This window comes from Carassius carassius, chromosome 17, assembly GCF_963082965.1.
Source record: "Carassius carassius chromosome 17, fCarCar2.1, whole genome shotgun sequence".
In the NCBI taxonomy this organism is placed as follows: Eukaryota; Metazoa; Chordata; class Actinopteri; order Cypriniformes; family Cyprinidae; genus Carassius; species Carassius carassius.
The window spans coordinates 20,868,367-20,895,837 of NC_081771.1; the positions used below are offsets into that span (position 1 = coordinate 20,868,367).

The 27,471-nt window shown below is 37.6% G+C and overlaps 1 pseudogene; it reads right to left on the reverse strand.

Annotated features, from left to right (window-relative positions):
* The window catches only part of LOC132091052 (coiled-coil domain-containing protein 40-like), a 41,832-nt pseudogene extending 14,877 nt beyond the window's left edge, over window positions 1-26,955 (reverse strand).
* Window positions 26,956-27,471: the final 516 nt, after the last annotated feature.

A 27,471-nucleotide genomic window follows, 5' to 3' on the forward strand; every position in this document is an offset into this window, starting at 1 on the left:
TATTATAAATTAAATAACTCCCAGAAACATGGTATTGACTTTCAGCCCCTGTTCATCAACACATTTTAATAAGAACGTTTCCATATCCTCGCGATTGTCAAAGACAAACACACAGGCATCCCTTGCTTTCTTAGTCTCTCTTTTCAGGTAGTCTTTGATTATATTAGACTGTTTTTCTTCGTCCATCTGAAGAAATTCAGGCTCTGTCACCTCTCCATGGAACAGCTGACAGTGGCTCTGAACCCAGCACCATGCTACACCAATGTCCCTTATGTTCCTCTTCGAACTTCCTCTTCAGTTCCTCTTCGATCTTCTGTTGAAAGTACAAAATAAACTGTGTTTGTGGGGTAAATCTAAAATTACTATAATTATTTTCACAAAAAAAAAAAAAAAAGTTTTTACCTCATCATTGTCATCTTGACCCATCACAGTTTCCGTACTAGCTGGCTGTTTGGTGATGGTGGACTCCGACAACCTAAAGACAGACTCAAAGGTTAGGTAAATGGACCATTTGTAGAGCATCTTTTTAGTATTTCCAACCACTCAAAGCATTCAACACATTTCTAAACATTCAATATTGTGGCCTCTCCAAAGTTTTGCTACCGCTTAACATTCAAGGAGGAAACATTTAGTGTGTCTGGGTAGTTTGAATGCAGAAGAATCAATTTCTTTTCATTAACCAGTTGTGTGTACATTGGATGTGACATGTTTTGCAAGAGCAAACTACACCACCACCTTCGGAGCTGAGGGATGTTATCCTAACAGATAAAACACAAAATAAAAAACTGAGAATGCATTTGAAAAAACTTCTGGAAAAAATAAATAAATAAAAAAGGAAAACCTTCCAAAAGAAAATGAGGTCATCACCTGGCTAAAGTCAAATGTCCAGTCCAGGGCTATATAGAGTGCATACTGAAACAGACAACAAATACCATTGAGAAAATTCGAATATTGAAATTAACTGACACCAATTTACTGTAACGTACAGATAACACGACCGTATTCATCTAAATACTGCATGTAAACTAAACTAAACTTCTGCCATCACCATAACTGCTCAGAATCTGTAATTCACATCTTACCATCAGCATGAACAGACCCTAATCCAGTCCCTCTCTCTGGGTTGGAATATTCTATCAAATATTTAAATGTATAATTAATTTTTTTTATACATATAACTACAGAACAAGGACTGAAAAAAAACTGATTATTGCATTCTCGTACCTTGGTTTTAATGATCTTCCATGGGCCATTTATTTTAAGATGAAGTAACCTGTAGGATTGTAGACAAAAAAATTAACAAAAGTGTAGAGTGTACACAGCAAGTTACAAAACACACATAGATAAATAACAACAATATTCTCATCACTTTAGTGGTTCCCAAGAAACTACAGTTCATCTTGTTGTTCTTTGAGATTCACATACATATTTAGATTATACAACATACATATACATGCATATATGATTTAAAAACACAAAAACCAATCATTATCTAAAGACATGCTCTCACCATACCTCCATGGTCCACTGCATGACTTATGTGGTTCTCTAGGTGAAGTGTGAAAGAGAACTTCTCTTCAGTGGTGAAACTGCAGCAGGGACATTCAACCCCCCCCCCCATCACGGCAGAACCGTTCTGTAAGTAAGTAAGTAAAGTTTATTTCTAAAGCGCTTTTCACAGATACAACCCGAATTCCGGAAGAGTTGGGACGTTTTTTAAATTTTAATAAAATGAAAAACTAAAGGAATTTCAAATCACATGAGCCAATATTTTATTCACAATAGAACATAGATAACGTAGCAAATGTTTAAACTGAGAAATTTTACACTTTTATCCACTTAATTAGCTCATTTAAAATTTAATGCCTGCTACAGGTCTCAAAAAAGTTGGCACGGGGGCGACAAATGGCTAAAAAAGCAAGCAGTTTTGAAAAGATTCAGCTGGGAGAACATCTAGTGATTAATTAAGTTAATTGATCAGGTCTGTAACATGATTAGCTATAAAAGCTTTGTCTTAGAGAAGCAGAGTCTCTCAGAAGTAAAGATGGGCAGAGGCTCTCCAATCTGTGAAAGACTGCGTAAAAAAATTGTGAAAAACTTTAAAAACAATGTTCCTCAACGTCAAATTGCAAAGGCTTTGCAAATCTCATCATCTACAGTGCATAACATCATCAAAAGATTCAGAGAAACTGGAGAAATCTCTGTGCGTAAGGGACAAGGCCGGAGACCTTTATTGGATGTCCGTGGTCTTCGGGCTCTCAGACGACACTGCATCACTCATCGGCATGATTGTGTCAATGACATTACTAAATGGGCCCAGGAATACTTTCAGAAACCACTGTCGGTAAACACAATCCGCCGTGCCATCAGCAGATGCCAACTAAAGCTCTATCATGCAAAAAGGAAGCCATATGTGAACATGGTCCAGAAGCGCCGTCGTGTCCTGTGGGCCAAGGCTCATTTAAAATGGACTATTTCAAAGTGGAATAGTGTTTTATGGTCAGACGAGTCCAAATTTGACATTCTTGTTGGAAATCACGGACACCGTGTCCTCCGGGCTAAAGAGGAAGGAGACCTTCCAGCATGTTATCAGCGTTCCGTTCAAAAGCCAGCATCTCTGATGGTATGGGGGTGCATAAGTGCATACGGTATGGGCAGCTTGCATGTTTTGGAAGGCTCTGTGAATGCTGAAAGGTATATAAAGGTTTTAGAGCAACATATGCTTCCCTCCAAACAACGTCTATTTCAGGGAAGGCCTTGTTTATTTCAGCAGGACAATGCAAAACCACATACTGCAGCTATAACAACAGCATGGCTTCGTCGTAGAAGAGTCCGGGTGCTAACCTGGCCTGCCTGCAGTCCAGATCTTTCACCTATAGAGAACATTTGGCGCATCATTAAACGAAAAATACGTCAAAGACGACCACGAACTCTTCAGCAGCTGGAAATCTATATAAGGCAAGAATGGGACCAAATTCCAACAGCAAAACTCCAGCAACTCATAGCCTCAATGCCCAGACGTCTTCAAACTGTTTTGAAAAGAAAAGGAGATGCTACACCATGGTAAACATGCCCCGTCCCAACTATTTTGAGACCTGTAGCAGAAATCAAAATTGAAATGAGCTCATTTTGTGCATAAAATTGTAAACTTTCTCAGTTTAAACATTTGCTATGTTATCTATGTTCTATTGTGAATAAAATATTGGCTCATGTGATTTGAAAGTCTTTTAGTTTTCATTTTATTAAAATTTAAAAAACGTCCCAACTTTTCCGGAATTCGGTTTGTAAAATCACAAAGTGCTGTACACAAGAAAAGTAGAACAAAACAATAAAAGTATGTATATACATAAGTCAAATCAAAGTAACACTACTGAAAAACCCCATCAACCAAAAGCTTTCTTAAATAAACAAGTCTTCAAATCTTTTTTAAAAGAGTCAGAGTCTGCCAGACGCAGAGACAGGGCATTCCACAGTCTGGGGGCAACAGACTGAAAAGACAGGTCCCCTCGGGTCTTATAGCGAGTTTTTGGGACCATAAGCAGGTTCTGGCCAGAGGACCGAAGAGTGCGGCTTGAGGAGTACGGGGTCAAAAGGTCCTTGATGTATTGTGGGGCCTGACTGTTTAATGCCCTATAAGTCAACAATTAAATCTTAAAATCAATCCTGAATTTTACAGGGAGCCAATGGAGAGCTAATAAAACGGGAGTGATATGAGACCTTCTGGGGGCACCAGTTAGAAGTCTAGCAGCAGAATTTTGAACCATTTGCAGTTTGTTCAAGGCTGACTTATTCAAGAAGGTAAAAACAGAGTTGCAATAATCAAGTCTAGTTGATATAAAAGCATGAATAATAATTTCCAGATCCTTCTTTGACAACATTTTGCGTATTTTAGAGATACGAAACATCCTTAAAACAACCCATAATAGGACCAAGTGGCAAAATGTACAGTAAAAACAAAAGGGGCCCAAAACTGACCCTTGTGCCTCTCCGCAGGTCAAATTGGTCACATCTGACTGTACATTGTTTATAGCGACATTAAAGGTTCTGTCATGAATATAGGAAGAGAACCACTGGAGGACAGATCCAGATAGTCCCATCTCATTGTGAAGCCGTTTGATCAGTATACTGTGATCTACCGTGTCAAAAGCGGAAGTCAAATCGAGAAGTACAAGTACAGTGTAGCGGCCAGTGTCCGCTGCCATCATCACATCACTAGAGACTTTAATAAGAGCTGTTTCAGTGGAGTGCAATTTTCTAAAACCAGATTGAAAAATATCAAACAAGTTGTGCTGCTCCATAAAGGAGGTCAGCTGGCTTGCCACCACTTTTTCAGCGTGTTTGAAGTAGTTGGGGACTGAGCCAGATGCAAGTGACAGGTTAATTATTTTTACCATACAGGGGCCAACAATATCAAACATTTTCAACAATAGGGGTGTTGGGACAATATCAGCAGGGCTTAAAGACGGTTTCATATTTCCTATTAAGGTCTTCACCTCCTGTAGGCTGACAGGAGTGAAGGACGACCAAGACAACACCATTGAAAATTCAGTAGAACACACAGTGATTATGGGAACTTTAACACTGGCCCTAATGTCTTGTACTTTGTTCACAAAAAACGACAAAAAGTTGTTACAGTCCTCATGAGTGTACACAGGCACAAGAGGAGCTGAAGGTGCAGTTAGATTTTCGATGGTGTCAAACAAGACCTTAGGTTTTTTCTTATTACCTGAAATAAGATTGGAAAAATAAGCCGAGCGAGCCTGCTTTATCAGTTCATTCAGATCCAATATCATATCTTTTAAGTGGAGTCTGTGTACCTCCAATTTAGTTGCTTTCCACAGACGCTCAGTCTTACGACATTTTCTCCTAAAACTACAAATGTTATCATTCATCCATGGGAGGGCTTTTTTATGTGACCCTGAAATGTTTTTAACAGGCGCTACCATATCCAAAATCGACAGACAGTGGTTGTTGAAACTTTGCACAAATGAATCAACATCATCACAATCAACAAAGGAGCGAGAGTCAAAGGAGGCAGAGAAATCACTAAGTGTTGTCTCACTAATGATGCGTTTTTGTGTTACAACATTGCAGACAGTAGGCATCGTGATAAGTGACAAATTAAAAGATATACAACAATGGTCACTAATTAGAAAATCCTCCACACTCAGTTTATCAATGGTTAGGCCACAAGAGAAGACCAAATCTAATGTGTGACCTTTTTTATGGGTGGGGGCAGAAACGTGCTGTACAAAATTAAACGAGTCCATGGTAGTCAACAATTCAGCTGCATTCAAACAAGTGGGATCATCAATATGCAAATTAAAGTCCCCAAGGACTAAAACGCGATCTAGTTTTATGATAGACGTTAAAAACTCAGTGAAATCATCAAGAAATGTGCGTGCAGGACCAGGAGGTCGGTAAACTAAAACACAGTAATAGGAGTGTGTTTTCCCAACCTTACACATCTGCATCTCAAATGAGTCGAACGAAGCTGTGTCCGTCAAGCTGCAGCAGAAAGAGTCCCGAAAGACCAGCGCAAGACCGCCTCCACGTCGCGTGAGCCGAGGAGTCCCAAACACGGAGCAGTCCGGGGGGCATAGTTCTTTAAGATGAAAGTGTTCGTTCTCCCGCTGCCAAGTCTCCGTAATAAACATAAAATCCAAGTTCTCATTAGTGAAATGGTCATTCAAAGTAAAAGCCTGGTTCGCAATGGAGCGCGCGTTGATAAGTGTAATCCTGGTAGTGCGCGTGCATGACAAAGGGCTGTCCTGGGGCAGGCTGGATGGCATGATCCGTCCGACAGGTAACCGGGCACAGGGCACGCTGACGGCGTGCACGATGGCAAGCGGGACGGGTGGGGAAGATCCGGTCAGAGGTGCACCACACAGGTGACGATGCACAGATCGCGTCCCGATCTGGCTCGCAGACCGGAACCGGCCTCAGGCACCGCTCACTCCCGGGGGCTCTGGATCCGTTCGGCCCGGGAGAAAATCCACGGGATCGCCACTTTCTCCTCCAGACTTGAACCCCAGCCCTGGATCCCCGCTTCCTTCTCCTGCCACGGCGCCGAGTAAGCAGAAGGTATTCCGATGATGGCGCTTGGCACTCCAGTTTTGGAGGGAAAACCTCATAATATCTGTCCCAGGTAATACACAAGTCCTGCATATGTGCGTTAATGCGGAACAACGCGGCCCGATCGTATCGTATGATTGCAGAGACATAGCTGGTGGTTGATAGGGTTGACACAAGTAATATTACAAGGAGGATTACAAATGTACGTGAGAGCAGAGAAGTGACAGAAGTGACAGACGCATCGCCAAACACAGGCGCCATCATTCTGGATCGTTCTGGATCAGGTTTGGACTGCAGAGGTGTAGGATACTGTAAAACATGATAAATATTATGTGTATATAGAAGGATACAAAGATTTGCCACGAACAGAGACATAGTAAGACATAGTGAATTGTGTGGTTGCTCAAACAAGTTACTGTGCAAGAGTTGTCAGTGTATATCATTAAATATATTCCATGTGTTTTGCGTGGGGCCAGGGGAGTACATGTATGTGAGAGAGGTGAAGTGTGTGTGTCTGTGTGTGTGTGTGAGTGAAAGAGAGATCAGTATTATGTGTCAGGGATATAAAAAAAAAACATGAAGGATGAATCAATGCACATACATTTTATCAGGATACAGTTCGGAGCATTATAGACATTATGAAAGTAAACACAGCAGTGTTGGTAGCCTTATAACGTGCCTGTGTGAAGTCAGCATCGTGTCTTTGTAACTTTACTAAAGCTCATAACAAAACAGTTATCGTTGTGCTATCGTTTCACTTCATGTCTAACAAAATATTCATTGATAATTTAATGTGTACATTTTACCATTTTAACTATTAACGTTAAGCAGAGACATACAGTGAGTGTGACAAACACTTTTGGGCTAAGAACCGAATTTTTCATTACTTAAAGCCATGGCAGATAACTTCTTCCTCTTCTGGGCAACTGGCAAATACAGATAACAACAACTTCTTCTTTCTGGCGATCGCAAAACAATATTTCCTTCTTTTACCGATTAAAAACATCACAAACTTCTTCACTTCAGTCTTCTCTACGCTTCTTCCTGTTTGAAATTTAATGAGAACGTGACGTAAACGGATATAGGCGCGATTTATGATGGCACATCCGGGTGGGCAGGGTTGGATATGTGACGTCTTTGGATGTGGGTGTGGTTTCTGACGTCACGCTTGGATGTGGGCGGGGTATCTGACATCACGCTTGGATGTGGGCGGGGTTGGATGTCCACCGCAGGCTGCAGCGAGCCCTACTTGATACCTTTTGCATTTGAATTTCCCACGTCTACACGGAAACCTGTCAATCAAGTGACAGGGTGGGGCCATTTTATTGGGCGTGTTTGCATTGGGAAGTGACGATCGTACTAAAAATGTACCATGTTTTTACTAGGGTAAATATGAGTTAACGATAGTGTTTATAATTTAGCCACAAATGTACAGTTGTCTGAGACGTTATGAAATGTTCTTTAACATCATGAACCATAAAATGTAGTCAGTGTTCTGCTATTGTTTATTTTCATAATAGGTAAACACAGGCCACAAGTTAACACGGTCACATTTCCTTGATTCAGTGGTTAGTGACTGTCATCTCTCACGGCATACTGTCTTTTAGCGCGTGTTCGAAACCCGGGCCAACACAGACGTTCTTTATTTTTTTTGTTTATCCTACCAACTTCAGCCGCCAAACGGGCAATCATACAGTGAGGAAAATTGCAGTAGTCAAGGCGAGCTGACATGTTATCAAGTACGCTGCTGTTTGCAGAATTACCGGACCTGCGTCCTCGCAGACATCACACTCCCGAGTCGAATGCACAAAGTCTGAACTACTGAGGATGCAAGTCCGAAATCAGCGGCTGAAGTTAGTAGGATAAACAAAAAAATAAAGAACGTCTGTGTTGGCCCGGGTTTCGAACACGCGCTAAAAGACAGTATGCCGTGAGAGATGACAGTCACTAACCACTGAGCTACCAAGCTACACTGAATCAGTACCAGATGTCTAGATTCAAGACAGGACTCCTAGCTGCTGAATCAAGGAAATGTGACCGTGTTAACTTGTGGCCTGTGTTTACCTATTATGAAAATAAACAATAGCAGAACACTGACTACATTTTATGGTTCATGATGTTAAAGAACATTTCATAACGTCTCAGACAACTGTACATTTGTGGCTACTGTGGCTTAATTATAAACACTATCGTTAACTCATATTTACCCTAGTAAAAACATGGTACATTTTAGTACGATCGTCACTTCCCAATGCAAACACGCCCAATAAAATGGCCCCACCCCTGTCACTTGATTGACAGGTTTCCGTATAGACGTTGGAAATTCAAATGCAAAAGGTATTGCGATTCCATTTGAGTTTTGGCAGTTTACATGCACAGTGCAGAGAGAGTGAAAAGGCAAATGTGGTAATTAATATTGCTATTTAAATATGACAGGCTCATAGCTCGTAAGATATGGGAAACACAATTGCAAACGGACTTTGCATTTCCATTTTAAATTTGGCAGACACTGTGCATTCACTTAATCGAAAATGAAAACGGTAATGCGCGATTTGCATTTGCGTTTGGATTATGTCACATTTTATGCGTCCACAAATTGAAAACGCAATTGCAAATACAATTTGCAATGCCTTTTGAATAAAGTCCGCAATATCATTCCATACATATAAATGCACAAGTTTGAATTCAATGTGTCCAGGTCAAACTACACCTAAGAAAATATAAGGTAATTAAAAATCAAGGTGCTAATAAAAAAAAAAAATAATAAAATAAATTTACAAATGATTAACCTAAATCTATGGGTTAATCGAAAGCATCCTACCTTTTCTCTCCTGTGAGCTGCAGATTTATCAGTCAGTCGACGCAAGTACTTTGCTGCATTATTGTGAGTAAGCTGCTCTTGCAGCTTGCTCATGATCTGGTCTATCTGCTTCCTGAGTCCCTTGACCTTAGACTGACACAAATCATAGTCCTAAATAAGAGAGACAAAAGCTTCTGACTAGTGCTCACTAACCGGTCTTCAAAAATATTTGAGCTGTAGGTTGATGTGAATTAAGTACCCCACTCAGTGTACTAAGGGTCTTTTCTGTCTCCTGCAGCATTCGTGTATATGTGCTAAACTGGGCCTGCAGGACCTCCTGATGGTTCTGAAAGTGTGTGAGTTTACGTGAGGTGGTGCAGTCATTCTGGGCCCGGTTTAGACACAGAGTTAGATGCTCATTCTGCTCTTCTTCCTGTGTGATGAACTTTTTGTAGCCCTCAATCTCTGTGTCCAGAGAGCGCACCTGATCATTGGTCAGCCTGGAGGAGGGATCATCAGTACAAATCAGTACTGTTGTTTGGCTCATACACACAAAGAAATCTTAATCATTATGTTCACCTCAGTTCTTCCTGCATAGCAGTGTAAGTATCATCCCTCCTCCTTATCATTAACAGGCTGCTTTTCCATTGCTGGAGTAACTGCCTATGCTCAATAACCACAGAGTCCACTTCCAACTGTGCCTATAGCACAAACACACGCAGACACACACACACACAAACAAACATTTATAAAGATATTTTTTTTAAAAAAAAATAGTATATGCTTGGCAGGGTTGTACACCATTAATAATTTAATTGAAAAGGCTTTTAAAATTCCAGTTCAGTTCTGAATCAGAAATTAATTTAATTGGAGGTAGAAAAAAGGATGCAGAACTGATTCTGGATATAAGGAAGTACAATTGATGAACTGGAATTAAAAACAATACATATAAATATAACTAACTATAACTTAAAATGCTAAAAGGAACTTCCATTTCCATCATTTGATAAATTTAAAGGGGTTATATACAGTGTTGGGCAGTAAATTTCAAGGCAACACCTCAACCAACAACGTTGCTTATACTTTGGAAAATCTGGGCATTTTGCTGCAGCATGTCCTTTAATAAATAGAAAATAAAGAATATTTTATTATTATTTTAAAGTTCTATTAGTCACTCTGGTCCACACTCCAGTATAGTAGGTGGCGGTAAAGCACTTTAACGTTTGATGCCACCCGCCATAAAAAAAAGAAAAGAAGAAGAAGCAGTGCGCACATATGAAGAAGCAATGTATGTTAGGAACATTAGTGGTGGGCGATACTGCAAAATTTGGTATCGATCCGATACCAAATACATATAGGGTCAGTATCACCGATACCAATACGATCCTTTTTACTTAAAAGAAAATATAAAATAAGAAAGACTTTTGTGTAGGGGAGTGCAGTAGGTCTACGTCATTATTTCTGAGGTGGATGAATGATCAATTATTTAGGCAATATTTTTTATTAATGTATTGAAGTCCACAAAATTATTAGTTATTAGGCACTGTAGAATGAATTCTTTACAGCCTTTGAAAAAAAATTAAATAAATAAAGAATAAAAAAAAAAAAATCTCACTTTTTTCTGGTTTTAAAAGCAAATGAAAAAGTGTACACAATTATTACTGAAGAAACAAACAAAGAAAAATATACCTGTGCAATTACATTCCCTGAGCCCCCCTTCTGAATGTGCTATCAGCTTCGCTCACTCTGTTCGCTGCTCCTCGGCGCGTTGTGTCAGTGAGTCACGTGACGACACAACAACGAATCACAGCAGAGCAGCAGGAGGGGGAGGAGTAGCAAAGTGGGCCAGGATGTGAAATCAGCGTTTGTTCAGGATTGTACAGTCGTGGCCAAAAGTTTTGAGAATTACATAAATATTGGAAATTGGAAAAGTTGCTGCTTAGGTTTTTATAATAGCAATTTGCATACTCCAGAATGTTATGAAGAGTGATCAGATGAATTGCATAGTCCTTCTTTGCCATGAAAATTAACTTAATCCCAAAAAAACCTTTTCACTGCATTTCATTGCTGTCATTAAAGGACCTGCTGAGATCATTTCATTAATCATCTTTTTAACTCAGGTGAGAATGTTGACGAGCACAAGGCTGGAGATCATTATGTCAGGCTGATGTCAGGGTTAGAATGGCAGACTTGACATGTTAAAAGGAGGGTGATGCTTGAAATCATTGTTCTTCCATTGTTAACCATGGTGACCTGCAAAGAAACGGTGCAGCCATCATTGCGTGGCATAAAAATGGCTTCACAGGCAAGGATATTGTGGCTACTAAGATTGCACCTAAATCAACAATTTATAGGATCATCAAGGACTTCAAGGAAAGAGGTTCAATTCTTGTAAAGAAGGCTTCAGGGTGTCCAAGAAAGTCCAGCAAGCTCCAGGATCGTCTCCTAAAGAGGATTCAGTTGCGGGATCAGAGTGCCACCAGTGCAGAGCTTGCTCAGGAATGGCAGCAGGCAGGTGTGAGCGCATCTGCACGCACAGTGAGACGAAGACTTCTGGAAGATGGCCTGGTGTCAAGAAGGGCAGCAAGAGAAGCCACTTCTCTCCAAAAAAAAAAACATCAGGGACAGATTGATCTTCTGCAGAAAGCATAGTGAATGGACTGCTGAGGACTGGGGCAAAGTCATATTCTCAGATGAAGCCCCTTTCCAATTGTTTGGGGCATCTTGAAAAAGGCTTGTCCGGAGAAGAAAAGGTGAGTGCTACCATCAGTCCTGTGTCATGCCAACAGTAAAGCATCCTGACACCATTCATGTGTGGGGTTGCTTCTCATCCAAGGGAGTGGGCTCAATCACAAATCTGCCCAAAAACACAGCCGTGAATAAAGAATGGTACCAAAACACCCTCCAACAGCAACTTCTTCCAACAATCCAACAACAGTTTGGCGAAGAACAATGCATTTTCCAGCACGATGGAGCACCGTGCCATAAGGCAAAAGTGATAACTAAGTGGCTCGGGGACCAGAATGTTGAAATTTTGGGTCCATGGCCTGGAAACTCCCCAGATCTTAATCCCATTAAGAACTTGTGGTCAATCCTCAAGAGGCGGGTGGACAAACAAAAACCCACTAATTCTGACAAACTCCAAGAAGTGATTATGAAAGAATGGGTTGCTATCAGTCAGGATTTGGCCCAGAAGTTGATTGAGAGCATGCCCAGTCGAATTGCAGAGGTCCTGAAAAAGAAGGGCCAACACTGCAAATACTGACTCTTTTGCATAAATGTCATGTAATTGTCGATAAAAGCCTTTGAAACGTATGAAGTGCTTGTAATTATATTTCAGTACATCACAGAAACAACGATCTAAAAGCAGTTTAGCAGCAAACTTTTTAAACTAATATTTATGTAATTCTCAAAACTTTTGGCCACGACTGTAGAGGAAGAAGACACGAGCAAAGTATAATGAAAGTTGATGAGAGATATTTAAATTAAAATATCGATTCAATTACAATTGTATCGATCCGATACCAATACTAGTGTTGGCATCAATACTACCGATATTTAGATCGATCCGCCCACCTCTAAATAACATAGTGAGATTGATGAATGATTACACTTCTGTGGGTTAGTATTTTTAAACCAGTTTGATTATTTAGTCTCTGTCACGTGTTGAGATTTGTATTACGTTCGTGTTAACTTGACTGTTTTACTCATAGCAGAGTTGACATGGGTGGATATGTCATTCCATTTTAACAAAAAATACCATAATAATAATAATTATACCATAATATAAAATTTTTGTGTCGTAGTAGTATAACCATGAAAAGCAGTTTCATTACATGTACGTTACCACAGTATTTTTGAATTACTTTGCAACGTGTCATGTAAATATCAGGCTACCCATACGGAAAGGTAATATATTCACATATATGTGAAGCACTGTTAAAATATATTGAAATATTTTTTTAAATATATTTTAAAAATACATATGCTGCCTGTGTGTGTTTACATAGGCTATTTTTGAAATTATATTCATGCCTCAAATAATCAATGTGTTTTTGCAGTTCAGCAATGCATTTTGTTTCTACACTATGTTTACCATTTTTAAAGCTATTATATTATATTATATTATATTATATTATATTATATTATATTATATTATATAGATCCTATGTTTAATTCAGTTTAGGCCTACTATCAACTTAATATGTTATCAAGTGTCAGGACAAGTTTATAATGTTATGTACTATGTAAACGCTGTGTAATGTGTTTACACTGGAGTGGAGGGAGTTACCATGGAAATGGGGTGGCAGCTCAACTGACAAGTAGCAAACTTCCTCCTCTCTCACGGTTGTTTTTACTGCTTTCAGGTAAGTTTAGTCCCTAAAATTACACATAATACATCCAACTTTAACTGACACTTTCTTACATGTAATTGACACACTTCTGTTGAATATTTACTTTACAGAAATGGTTCAGTGTCATTGGGAATAAGTCCATTAGCATCACAACCGTGAGCTAACAGAGGCTAACTATAAGAGGTAAGCTAGCTATAGATTTGACCTCTTCTTTATGAAAGTTTGGGATTTTAATCACATATTATGTGAGGATGAGTTTTTTTCATAGCTTTGTAAATGTTTTGCTGGCAATTTGTTAATGGATGAATTAACCCTTATGCGTTGTTGGGGACGTTTTCGTCCACTAGGGGGTAAAGTTGAGTCTTATTTTGGCCACAACTTTCTCTGTGTTTGAGCTAATGGAATGATTTTTGGTGACAAATCTTATTTTGACCCATATTTTGGGAAAATGCTTTGAAATTTTTCAAAAACTCAACGGTACACTGTGGGCAAATTCACTACCCTTTCAGTATGTTCGTGGATGAAAACATCCAATAAATTAAACTGCTGTAAAAATGTATCAGATAAATATTTTTTCAGTTTTTTTTGTATAAATCTATTAATTAACCTCAGTCCTGATCAAAACTACCAAATGTTAAAACAAAAAAAAATTCCAAGATTTTAACATTTTAATTACAAAGTTCATAAATGTCACTGATTTGGGGGAAAAAAACCCAAAAAATTACATATTTTCAATATAAAAAGTGATTGTGGACTGGATATTTTTTTTTACCTTTTATCACATTTTGTGCAGCATAAGATTTTAATTTTTTCTCCCTCATTTGTTGTTGGTGGCTGTTTTGCCCCATTGACTTCCATAACAACGACATTTTTGATTGCAAAGTCATGACACCATATAATCATGCATTCTTGATTGTTTGTGATTTTCCCTTTTGGGAAGAGGTAACATTTGTTATTTTTACAGTTGATCACTAGGTGGGACCATTAACCCTTTAGAACAAAAGCTTAGTTTCTGGCTTGTATATGGCGTTATATGGAGTATAATAGCAAATTATAGTGTGTGTGTGAGAGAGAGAGAAAGAGAGGGTGTGAGAGAGACCTTTGTGCACTTACCTTGATGTACAGTATCTGAAAAAATCCAAATATGCACCTCATGCTCTCAGAACTACATGGAGTAAACAATAAAAAAAGTAGTGTGTTTATGCACCTGCTGCCTTTTGATGGTGAAAAGTACAGATGGCCTATATGTGAAATGCTCGTCTTTTCTTGATGGTAGAGCCAGTGTAAAACCTTAAAATCCTGTAAAAGAAATCTACTTTGCATCAAATTTATGAACATAATGTATTATGAACCAAAATGCAATACCAACTTCAAATAAGCAACAGCTTGCTGGAGGGGTCAAGTTACATAATCATTACTAAAACTTTGGTACAAGTCAAGCCCTTTCACGTGTTGCTTGCTGCTCTTCTCACCATTAAATGACCAGCAAGATGGCATGCAAGTGTTTAAATCCACGTGCTTTGCTTTTGTTTAGTCTATTCGCTTGTTAAGTCTGACGTCATGTAGCAGCGCTTCCGTGTCCAAACGCTCTATCAGTTACCACGACAAAACAACAAAAGGTGCTAATATAAACTCACAATGTGATCGAATATTAGCGAAAAGGTTATAATCTTAACCTTTAACTCCATACCGAAGTTCCAGATAGCCAGACAATGAAAATATAAATATAAAAAAATATATATAAAAATTATTTGTGTTTGGGACGCTGTGAGCACGGAGACAGTAGTGTATATCGTAAGTTTGAAAGAGTTTAGCTTAAATTATCAATATGAATAAACAGTGCTTATAAACGGCTGCTGAGGTCATATTCTCAAGTGAAGAGAGTTGAGGCCTGGACCCGGAAACAGCGCTTCTTACGTCATCACTTAACAACCGAATATTTTCACCACCATTAAAAGGCAGCAGGTGCATAAATACACTTTTGTTTACTCAATGTAGTTCTGAGAGCTGAGGTGTACAGTAAAAATAACAAATGTTACCTCTTCCCAACAGGGAAAACCACCAACAATCAAGAATCTCACACACACACAAACACTATAATTTGCTGTTATACTCCATATAACGCCATATACAAGCCAGAAACTAAGCCTTTTTTTGCACAGGCCTATCTAAAGGGTTAATGGTCCCACCTAGTGATCAACTGTAAAAATATAAAAAGATTTTTATAAAAAGTAAAAAAAAATCCAGCCACAATTACTTTTATATTGAAAAGAAGTCATTTTGTGTATTTTTTCCCCCAAAATCAGTGACATAATTTATGAACTTGGCAATTAAAGAGTTAAAATCTTGGATTTTTTTAAAAACATTTGGTAGTTTTGATCAGGACTGAAGCTGATTAACAGATTTATGCAAATAAAATTGAAAAAAAAAAAAAAAGCAAATTAATTTAACCTAAAAGTATGCACTGTACTGTTAATTAGGGTTGCCAACCGTTCTGTATAATATGGAATCATCCTGTATTTAAGGCATCAAAGAAGCATTATGAAAGCTATACAGGCCGCAGTTTGTCCCGTGTTTAAGGCATATGCCATATGACCACCTAGAACATATGAATATCAAACTCTAAGATGATAATCACTTTTTCTTTTTTTTGACAAGTGTTTGATTTGTGAGCATAGCCGTTCAAGGGAGGCTTTAAGACTAAGGGCAATCCTCTGCCGGCTGGTCGCTCCGCTCCCGCTTCACAGCGAGCTGGACTTGTGCTAACCGAGTTAGGTTTATTTAATGTCCACGTTTCGACTTCAGCTAATCAGTTTGGGAGAATGCAAACAACGTGATTCCAACATCCAGCCATGCAAGAAAACGTGCATTTTACCTGAGGGAAGACATAATCAATAAGGAAAGTTGTCTTTCTTTAATGTAGGTCAGGGGTGCCCAACCCTGCTCCTGGTGATCGACTGTCCTGCAAAGTTTAGCTCCAATCCTAATCAAACACACCTGAAGCAACTAATTAAGGTCTTCAGGCTCACTTAAAAATTAAAGGCAGGTGTGTTTGATTAGGGTTGGACAGTCGATCACCAGGAGCAGGGTTGGGCACCCCTGATGTAGGTAATGTTGCTAAATACCTAGATCAGGGTTCCTCAAATCTGGACCTCAAGATCCACTTTCCTGCAGAGTTTAGATCTAACCCTAATCAAACACACCTTAGCATGCTAATCAATGCCAATCAATGTCTTTGGGATCATTAGAAAATCACAGGCAGGTGACTTTGATCAGGGTTGGAGCTAAACTCTGCAGCGCATTGGACCTTCAGGGCAAGATTTGAGGAAGGGGGACCTAGATGAAACAATTTATATTTAAATAAATTACAGCGTACTCTTAACCTTGAATATCACTCTTAAAAAACAAAATGACCAATGAAGTGTCAAGCACTCAAAGCAGTCCATTAACTCTTTTAGTTATCTTTAATTGAAAAATAAGCATTTCCATTTGTACTGTAGTAGGCCTACTGTATAGCCTTTACACACACACAAATCAGCGTCAGAAAGAGCTTTATTGTCAAGTATGTTTGCACATACAAGGAATTTGTTTGTGTCACAAGGTTCCAGAACACTGAGAAAACAACACACAGATAATAAAAAATAAGATGTGAACAGATAATAAAAAAATTGATAAAATAAAGAAAAATTTTGAATTTTGTGAAATAGCCTATTATTGCAATTTAACATAAGTTTTATATTTTAATATACTTTAAAATGTAATTTATTCCTGTAAAGCCATGCTAAATTTTTAGCATCATTATGATCCCTCAATCATTAAATTATGCTGATTTATTATCAATGTTGGAAACAGCTGTGCTGCTTATTATTTTTTTGGACCTGTGATATTACTTATGGGTTCTTTGATAAATAAAAAGTATAAATAACCGTTTTTATTCAAAATATTTTTTTGTGTGTGTGTTAGAGGCCATGTTGTAGGGTTAATTATTCAACGAATTTGTGCAATTTGCTTGTTGGTAATAAACATTTAAACTGTTATCCATTGTATTTTATGTTGTTGGGTATCACAAAACGGAATACAATACGAAAAAGTAGGTATTATCTTACAGCGGTTTGCAACGATTCTCCGTTCCCAACATGCATTACGTCATGTTGGGGAGAGAATTTACCAAAATCCGCCTAGAGAGCGACTAGAGAGACGAGTAGTAGACGAGAGTATTCAGATAGCACAGATTATAGATAAATAGATAAATACATAGATATATATAGATAGATAGACTAGATATATAGATAGACAGACAGACAGATATCGACCAACAGCGACCAAAATTACTCATTTCCCTACAGCACAAGCACCTGCCAAACACAGCGACAGACACGCGGCTACGTTTGCAATAACATTTTCACCGGAGGAAGAGATAAACGCTTAGAAACGCCCATATAGCTAGCATGAAGCCTTCTATTTCTAGATGACAAAGACAAAATTTACCAGTACTACGACACTATGACAAAGGTTACCGGTACTTATCTGAACTAACGTCATGATCACTGCCACTAGATACAAAGAAAATGTTGATTTTTCACTCGGTGCTATCCAATGACAGTAAAAAAACTATATATGTGTCGTTATTGTGCACTCCTGCTCGTAGACTAGCTCCAGTGCTCATTGCTGCGATGCTAAATGATAGCAACTCACCAGGACACTTCACCAACTCTCCACTCATTCTCCTCGGACCATGCATAGGCTTTGGCGGACATCAGTTCTTGGCAATTCCTCATTTGCCCTCTCACGTCTAGCAGGTTCGAAATTACACGGCTGCGGGCCATCATACATGTTGGCTCTTGCCACCTCTTCCTCATCCCAGTCAGTCGCTATAGTTATAATACTAGGCTGAGGCTACCTTTCCTCCACTTCTCCCCAACGTGACGTCATCACCGAGTTGTGTAAAAAACTTTAAACGTTAATACCAAAAACGTAAAAAACTGGTCTTTAAGACCATTTTTGAGACATTTTAAAAATTATATACATATCTTGAGTGATTTATGTACCCATTAATCGACAGTGGTGTTTAACCTGCAACATGGGCTTTAAATATATGTACACTACTGTTTGGGGTCAGTATATTTCTTTTTTTTTAAAGAAATTTTTAGAATACTTTTATTCAGCAAGGATTAAGGTGTTAAATGGATAAAAAGTGATATTGTTAGAATATTGTAAAAATTTCTATTTTGAATAAATCTGTTGTTTTTAACTTTTTATTTTATTTATGGAACACAGGTTCCAAAAAATATTAAGCAGCACAACAGTTGATAATATTATCAACACTGATAATAACTCAGCATATTAGAATGATTTCTAAAGGATCATGTGACACTGAAGACTGAAGTAATGATACTGAAAATACAGTGCGTCACAGAAATAGATTAATAAAAATTATATTTAAAGTATAATAAGATAGGAAACCAATATTAGAAATTTTTCACAATATTACTGTTTTTCTGTATTTTTGATCAACTAAATACAGCCTTGATGAGCATAAGAGACTCCATTAAAAAACATTACAAATCTAAAAGATATATACCCGTTTTTATATATATATATATATATATATATATATATATAGGCCTGTGTGTGTGTCCCTTATTCTGTCCCATATTTTTCTATGAAAAACCACGAATGTCCCTTATTTTCATCATGTTGGCAACCATACATGAACTAAAATGGGCTGAAACTATTCCAAACATGTTTTTATGTTTCATTGTAGAGTAGACAATTATTAATAAAAAATTGTAATGTGGTTTTAGTAGTGTCATAAAAAAGTCCTCTAATGGGAGCTGCAGATATAGGAAACACAGGTGATCTGAGAAACCTTATTAAATAACTTAAAATGCTTTTTTCACAAAATATTTCACCCATATCATCAAAACATCTTTAAAACCTAAAAATGTAGATTCTCTTTCCTTATATTTTTTGTAGGATGTTCTGTACATTATTCTTTCTATTGTCTGCATTACACCTCTGCTGTAGTTTATTTCTAATAAATCTGACATTGTATACTACGTATTGTTGGCTCTGTGACAAATTGTTTATTTTCCTATATTCCATGCTGATGACGATGCAGCAGAGTTGGAGTTTACCTCTTGTTGAAGAACTTCTCCAGGCACTATGAACCATCTGACTAGTAAGAAAAACTGCAAACATTCAAAAGTTTATCAGATATTTAAAAAATATATCAAATAAATATCAAATATGTTTTGTGTCCTGTATGTCTTACAAGGCCATCCTGTTTAACACTGCACTGAGGACACTACAACCAGGGAGGTACAACTAGTGTTGTCAAGGTACCAAAATTTCAGTATTCGGTACCGATACCAGTGAAAATCCACGGTTCTCTGTACCAATTTCAGTACCAAAGCAAAACACAAAAATATGCTAAATTGTTTTTATTTTTATGACTAAAAATAAAACCAATGCCATTCTTTAGCCTTATTTACAATTGTGTTTAAAGTTTTTCTACAATTAATATAATTATGAAAAACAGTAAACAAGTTTAACCAAAATTTAATTTGTGTTTTAATAAATGAAATTTAAACCCATTTTATTTTTTGGTAAATAAAGAGGATTTGATATTAAAATTAAAACATGTAAGAAATATTTTGTGATTTTATTTCTTTAAAAAATAGTTGTATTAATTTTTTCAACATTAGTAGCAGTATCAGATACATTCTACTAAATAATACTAATATTTCTAGCACGATGCCTTTATGTAAAAATGAACTTTTATTTTGACGGGATCCTGTGAGTACCTTTATTAAATTGACACTGGTTTTACTCAAATGAAACGGTAAAATGCTTGTGAAGTGACTCAGAACAGTTCTGCTGATGTTGTTTATGTATTTATGTCCTTATTGAGACGGCAGATGCTGAAATCACTGCAAGTGTCACACGCTTCAGTCTATGTAGTAAACAAACCATTCATTCATTCACACAGAGACGCGCAGAACATGCGGGATTCATATTTCAACCAACTTTTGTGGCTTAACATTTACAGATAGTGGTCCATATAAAGATTTGATTTGATTAATTTATGCTAACTTTACAAAATTCCGTGACTGTCCATATTAAAATGTAAGTTTAATTTTCATGGCTGGATTTTGAGATTCCATCCGCGTTTTCTGCTTCGCGGAAATCATAGCGCTGTATGGGTCAAGAATTTGAGCAGGTTCTTTAAAGAACTTAAAGAAACCTGGTACCATCACATTTTCATTTTTTTAGTACCGACTTGGTACCGAAGTACCGTCTTTTGACAACACTACTATATAGCTAACCAGACACTGGTGTGTGTGTGTGTCGGGACTCATCGGAATGTCGGTCTTGTGTATGCTACGGATGTGATAAAGCAGAAAATCAAACTACCAATATTTTTTTTTATGATGAACACAAGTTTCGGAGGCATTGTGTAAACGTGATTGATACAACGTGAGGTCGTATTTATTTTTTAATGTGCGAAAATATTGGACTATAGTGTGCAGTTACCTTAAGGGTTAAGGGTAAAAACACTTGACCAGAATCATGTCAAGTAACAACTGACTAATCCAAATGTTTTTGATCTTCTTTCTTGTTTTGTTTTGTTTTGCAGATGCTGTCATGAAACACAATGAAAAGGCAACTGCTCGACACCTGGGACAGGCCATTAATTCCAAGTTGGCGGAACTGAGGTTCCAACTGAAGAAAAAGGAAACCTGTTAGAGTTTAGAGTTGTCTAATAGAGAGGGTGAAGGAAGAACATCCAAACCCTGCTCCTGCTCCCTTCAAGATTTTTTATGGATTTATATAATGGTGTTTTTTCGTAAAGTAAAGGGAGTGGCAAAATTAACATGACAATACTTTGATGTTTTGTTCTACAAATTAAACTACACACACACTCCAAAAAAAACAACAATTTTGATACAGTTTGCATTTGCAAGAAAAAAAAAAACAAATCAAACTATTGCCATTACATAAATTCAAAAAAAAATCTTGTAGGAATCAGGGGCAGGGTTTGGATGTTCTTCTTTCACCCTCTCTATAAGACAAATGAAAGAGTTCTTTTTTTTCTTTTTTTTTTAAACAGACTTTATTTCATTAATAATAATAAAAAAAAAAACTCTTCAAGAATTACTTTTCAGGTTTTAGCATCATCCTTTAGTATTAATAGCAATAGCAATTTCAGTAAAGTTGCTGGTTTAATTTGTTTTAATTGTGCAGTTTATGTGCCGTCTGTTCTTTTGTCAATATCAATAAAATTCTTGTTTTTCTTGTTTTTTGGTGTTATGTCATCTGAATATACTGCTCATTATTGCAAGTGAATTTATACTGTCACAGTTTTTAAGTTGCATTGTCTGGGGATTTTTACATTTTTCAGTCTCAAATTTCTGTTCAGTATTTGAATGTTTTATATATATATATATATATATATATATATATAAATGTGGATATATATATAAATGTATATACACACACTGAAATGTAATATTTTAACAAATATTAGAAATTAATACATAGACATATATTGCAAATTAATATATTTACATAGTCTGATATCTAAATGTATTTACATATATGGGAAATAAATATATGTAAATATTTACAATATAAAATATATTTACATATATAAATGTAATATGTTAACAAATATTAGAAATTAATATATAGACATATATTACAAATGAATATATTTACATAGTCTGATATCTAAATGTATTTACATATATGGGAAATAAATATATGTAAATATTTCCAATAAAAATATATTTACATATGTTTAATATATGTGGAAAATATTAAAAAGCGGCCAAAATCAAATATTTAAATATATTTGTGTAATATATTTTTAAATATATTTACATATATTTTATAAAAAATATTTTCTTCTATTTAAATTTAAGATATTTCAATATATAAAAATGTATTTATTTTAAATATATTTCGATCTATGTGACTTCTGTATGGGTAACGTAACATGAACATGATATTTATTCGGTAGCATGGTATAAGGGACCCTATATAAAATTACATTTTGTTAGTGCAGTCTCTTTTGTTTTGTGACTTTCCAGAAGAGATGAAGGTTAAAATAAAGCAGTGGAATGGTGTGGCGTCATGGTTGTGGGTAACGATGAGAACTGCGGCATCTGCAGAGCGCCTTTCAACGGCTGTTGCCCAGACTGTGGGTAACCTGATTTCGCTTGATCTACACTGCCACCTGTGCCTTTTTTTGCCGTTTTGTTATTAAGTCCTGTTGCTGTTTAAGTTCTACTTATGCAGTTGAACAAAATGTAATCAGCATAACAAAATGAAATGTACTCTGGTTTTAACAGGTAAGGTCCCAGGAGATGATTGTCCGTTGGTTTGGGGTCAGTGCATCCTGAAGTGGCTGAACTATATATACTAAATATATATATATATATATATATATATATATATATATATATATATATATATATATATATAATTGGACTACTATCGCAATGAATGTTCTTTTTTTTATTATTCAGGGGAAACTTCCTGAGGAGATTAAATAATTGCACACTCAGATCGATTCTTTTGTTTGTTTATTGTACAGTGGTATATTTTACATCCTACAAATGTAGAATTTTTTATTAAATAACCCACAAAATGAAAATAATATGTAAATTATGAACAGTACAGAATGTCTCAGAACACTTACAATGGTGTGCATTTGTGTTCCCACAATTTGAAATATTTTAAAATTTAATCAACACTCTTTTACCTTCATTAATTATTTTGGGATAAAAAATAGTCAACCATTTTTGCTAACAGATTTGTGATGGAGTTAACTTTAAAACGTATCATGCATATTAGTCCACAATTAATGAGAATTCGTTTATTTGCACTGATATCTATATTATATTAAGTTGCATAAACCACATGATTTAAAATTAAACCATTTATTATGTGGTTTATGCAATGGTTGGAAATACTGGAGGAAGATTAATTGGTTACCAGTTGTACAACTGGTACAGGTATTGAGATCAAGTAATGCAGTAAAAACAATATTGAACAATTAGAGAAATAAAATAAATGAAAAATCAAGTATATAATGAAATATGACTTTCAAAAAAGTGGCATTAGCACATTCTTGCCCAGGATGTGTAACTTGAACAAGTTAAATATTTCCAAGTGAAAACATTAAATGCTACTCTCAGTCACAAACAGTTAGATATGATTGGCCCTTCCTTAAATTTATTCACACACAATAAATTTGGCCACGGCCACCCCTGTATAAACTCTGGCCACCCCTAGGATTATTTGCAGTGGGTACTATTAATTTAAATGCAGAATGTAAATTCACAATAGTTTAAGAAGTGAAAAAAAGTGCAGCACCTGCTGCAGCCACAGTTTTGCGTCTCTGAGCAACATTAAAGTGTTTCGTTCCTGAATGAATCAACCGTTTAAATGATTCGGTTCAATCGCAATGACTCACTTATTAACAGTGACTCGCTGTCACCTATTGGCGGTTTTAATTTCACATTTTATGGAACCTTTTCATTTTTTTAATAATTTCAAACATCAGTTTTCAATGTTTTATCTTTAAAATATCAAAACATTATTTATTCATTTGTAACTGCAGGTTAAAGTATTCCATGTTCCACTGCATTAAACAGTGTGTAAAAACATCTGAATAACACTTCAGATGCAGCTTCTGTTTTATCTGCATTGCAAAGATCAATTTTGTTGATACTGATTGCATTTGTGAGGTAACAGCCCAAATGCAAGTATTTGACCTAAAATATGGTGCACACTTTTAGAAACAATGTTGTAAAGGTAAAAAAAAAAAAAAAAAATCAGGTGTCAGCACAATTAAAAATATCAGCACAATAACACTCAGCAAAATAGTGTAATTATCATTATCGATTAAATCCTATAACTCACAGATATAACTTTTTGTCTATATTGCAAACCCTTAATTTTTGTTTTTCTTTATTTTAATGTGCCACCCCAAAATTTACTGTGGCCTCATTTGGCCACCCCTGTTAACATTTTCTGGGGGCGCCACTGGGTTCAGTAGGTAACCTATGAGCAAATCTTACTCTAATCTTTTCTGTTTTTTTGCAACATGAAATAATTGTACCGGAAAATAGTTATTATTATTTTTTGTTTTTTGTTTAGTTAACACTTGTATAATGTTCGATTTCTGGGTATGATTTTGATGGAGAAGGTCAAATTGACCCGAACTGCATTCAGTGCAGTTCCCTAAATATCAAATAAAAAACGCACAAAAAAAACAAGACGGAATCAGGTATGAATGGAACTATTTTAATATCAGTATTTGTCACACAGTACAAACTATTGATCATCCAAAAGTATGATTTTTAACATTTCTTAACCCCTTGTTACAGTCCCGCTAGCAGACGTTTACTTCTATATTACTATATTCTATACTACTATATTACAGTTTAATCTTAATCTAATAATGACAAACTATATATTGTTGGAAAGGTCTAAGACTTCTTAAAGCGTTAGTTCACCCAAAAATGAAAATTATGTAAATAATAACTCACCCTCGTGTCGTTCCAAACCAGTAAGACCTGGAACACAGTTTAAGATATTTTAGATTTAGTCCGAGAGCTCTCAGTCCCTCCATTGAAACTGTGTGTACGGTATACTGTCCATGTCCAGAAAGTTAAGAAAAACATCATCAAAGTAGTCCATGTGGCATCAGAGGGTCAGTTAGAGTATTTTGAAGCATCGAAAATACATTTTGGTCTAAAAATAGCAAAAACTACGACTTTATTCAGCATTGTCTTCTCTTTCGTGTCTGTTGTGAGAGAGTTCAAAACCGGATGTAACCGGATCTTTTTGAACCAGTTCACCAAATCGAACTGAATCGTTTTTAAACATTAATCCACAAATGACTTAAGCTGTTAACTTTTTTAATGTGGCTGACACTCCCTCTGAGTTCAAACAAACCAATATCCCGGAGTAATTCATGTACTCAAACAGTACACTGACTGAACTGCTGTGAAGAGAGAACTGAAGATGAACACATAGCGGAGCCAGATAATGAGTTGCTTTAAAGGGATCATATGACTTTGCTAAAAAGAACATTATTTTGTGTATTTGGCGTAATGCAATGTGTTTATTTGGTTTAAGATATATATATATATATATATACGAGGACGAGCCCATGCCCACCGAAGCTATCACCACGCCCCCTCATGAACTATCACCGTGCCCCCTGGCGCCTGGCCGGTAGAAGTTGGGATAGTCAAGGATCTGCCAGTTCCAGTCCTCCTCAGCAGGGATTGGCCGGGATTTGATCGCCTGTTTGCCTTCACTAGCCATCCTGTCAGCCCCGCGGGAACCACCCACAGAGTCGGAAGACCAAGAAGCCCTGACGGCGCCCCGTGCTGCTGGCCTCGGACAGCCCCAGAGAGGAAGGGTCGTCCAATCATAACCCTAACCTCTACTCAAGAGCTCGCTGTCTCCCAGTCAGAAAATCTCGTTTCTGGGGACAGATTTGGACTCTGTATCGATGACAGCACGACTCATGTCAGAGTGCACGCTGTGAATACAACACTCAGCAGCGGTTTTCAGGGCCGGCAGCAGTTTTCCTCTCAAGAATTTTCAGAGTATGCTAGGCCTTATGGTTTCAGCCTCGGCAGTGCTCCAACTAGGGTTGCTTTACATGCGCCCTCTGCAGCACTAGCTGAAAACATTGGTCCCGCATCGAGCTTGGACATCTGGCGCTATTCACCTCAGGGTGACTCAGAACTGTGTGGCAGCACTGGAGTCCTGGAAGGTGGCAAACTGGTATCAGTAATCTCGACAGATGCCTCCAACTCGCTTACACAAACTGTCTCGATATGAAAAAAGTTGAGAATGCTTTGGGATATTTCCTCCCCTGCTTAAACGAAAATTGTCTTAGTCCGTACGGACAATATGGCGGTGGTTTCTTACATAAACTGCCAGGGCGGTCTCAGATCACGGAGCCTCCATACACTGGCGCAACACCTCCTTGTGTGCTCTTTTCACCAAAGAGAGAGACGTGCTGGCCCATGTATGGCCCAGCCGCCCCCTTTTATGCGTTTACCCGGACTGTTTCCACAGGTGATCAAGCGAATCAGGGAGAGCGAATGCTCTGTGCGCCATTTTGGAAGAAGCAGGTTGTGTTCCCAGAGCTGATGCAGCTAGCAAGTACGACCCCGTGGCTGATTCCGGTGAGGAGTGATCTCCTCTCTCAGGCCAGGGGTCCGATTTGGCACCCGCGCCCGACCTATGGGCCCTGCACGTCTGGGTCATCAACGGGTACCTGCGGACCTCCCAGAGTGTTGAACACTATTACACAGGCGAGAGCACCTTCTACTAGAAAGCTTTACACCTCAAATTGGTCAGTGTTTTCCGGCTGGTGCTTGGGTCGGGACATAGACCCACAACGCTGTAGTGTTGTGGAGATCCTCTCCTTCCTTCAGGAGCTGTTGGAGAAGGGCAGGTCCCCTTCCACGCTCAAAGTCTACGTGGCTGGTGCTAGGAGATTAAACCCTCCCGGCCCCCTCTGGTTCTGGTCTGGGACTGCTCCACAATCCTGGACGCTATGAAGGGCGCCCCTTTCGAGCCGCTGCAGTCCATGGATCTGCGGTATCTTTAATTTAAGACCGCTTTCCTTGTGTCTCTCACCTCGGTCAAGCGAGTGGGAGACCTGTATGCGCTCTGTGAGTGCTGCATGTATCGAGTTTGGACCTAATGACTCTAAAGTCATTCTCAAACCGAGACACGGTTATGTCCCCAAAGTGCTTTTGTCAATGTCAATGTCACCTTTATTTATATAGCGCTTTAAACAAAATACATTGCATCAAAGCAACTGAACAACATTCATTAGGAAAACAGTGTCAATAATGCAAAAATGAGAGTTAAAGGCAGTTCATCATTGGATTCAGTTATGTCATCTCTGTTCAGTTAAATAGTGTCTGTGCATTTATTTGCAATCAAGTCAACGATATCGCTGTAGATGAAGTGTCCCCAACTAAGCAAGCCAGAGGCGACAGCGGCAAGGAACCGAAACTCCATCTGTGACAGAATGGAGAAAAAAACCTTGGGAGAAACCAGGCTCAGTTGGGGGGCCAGTTCTCCTCTGACCAGACGAAACCAGTAGTTCAATTCCAGGCTGCAGCAAAGTCAGATTGTGCAGAAGAATCATCTGTTTCCTGTGGTCTTGTCCTGGTGCTCCTCTGAGACAAGGTC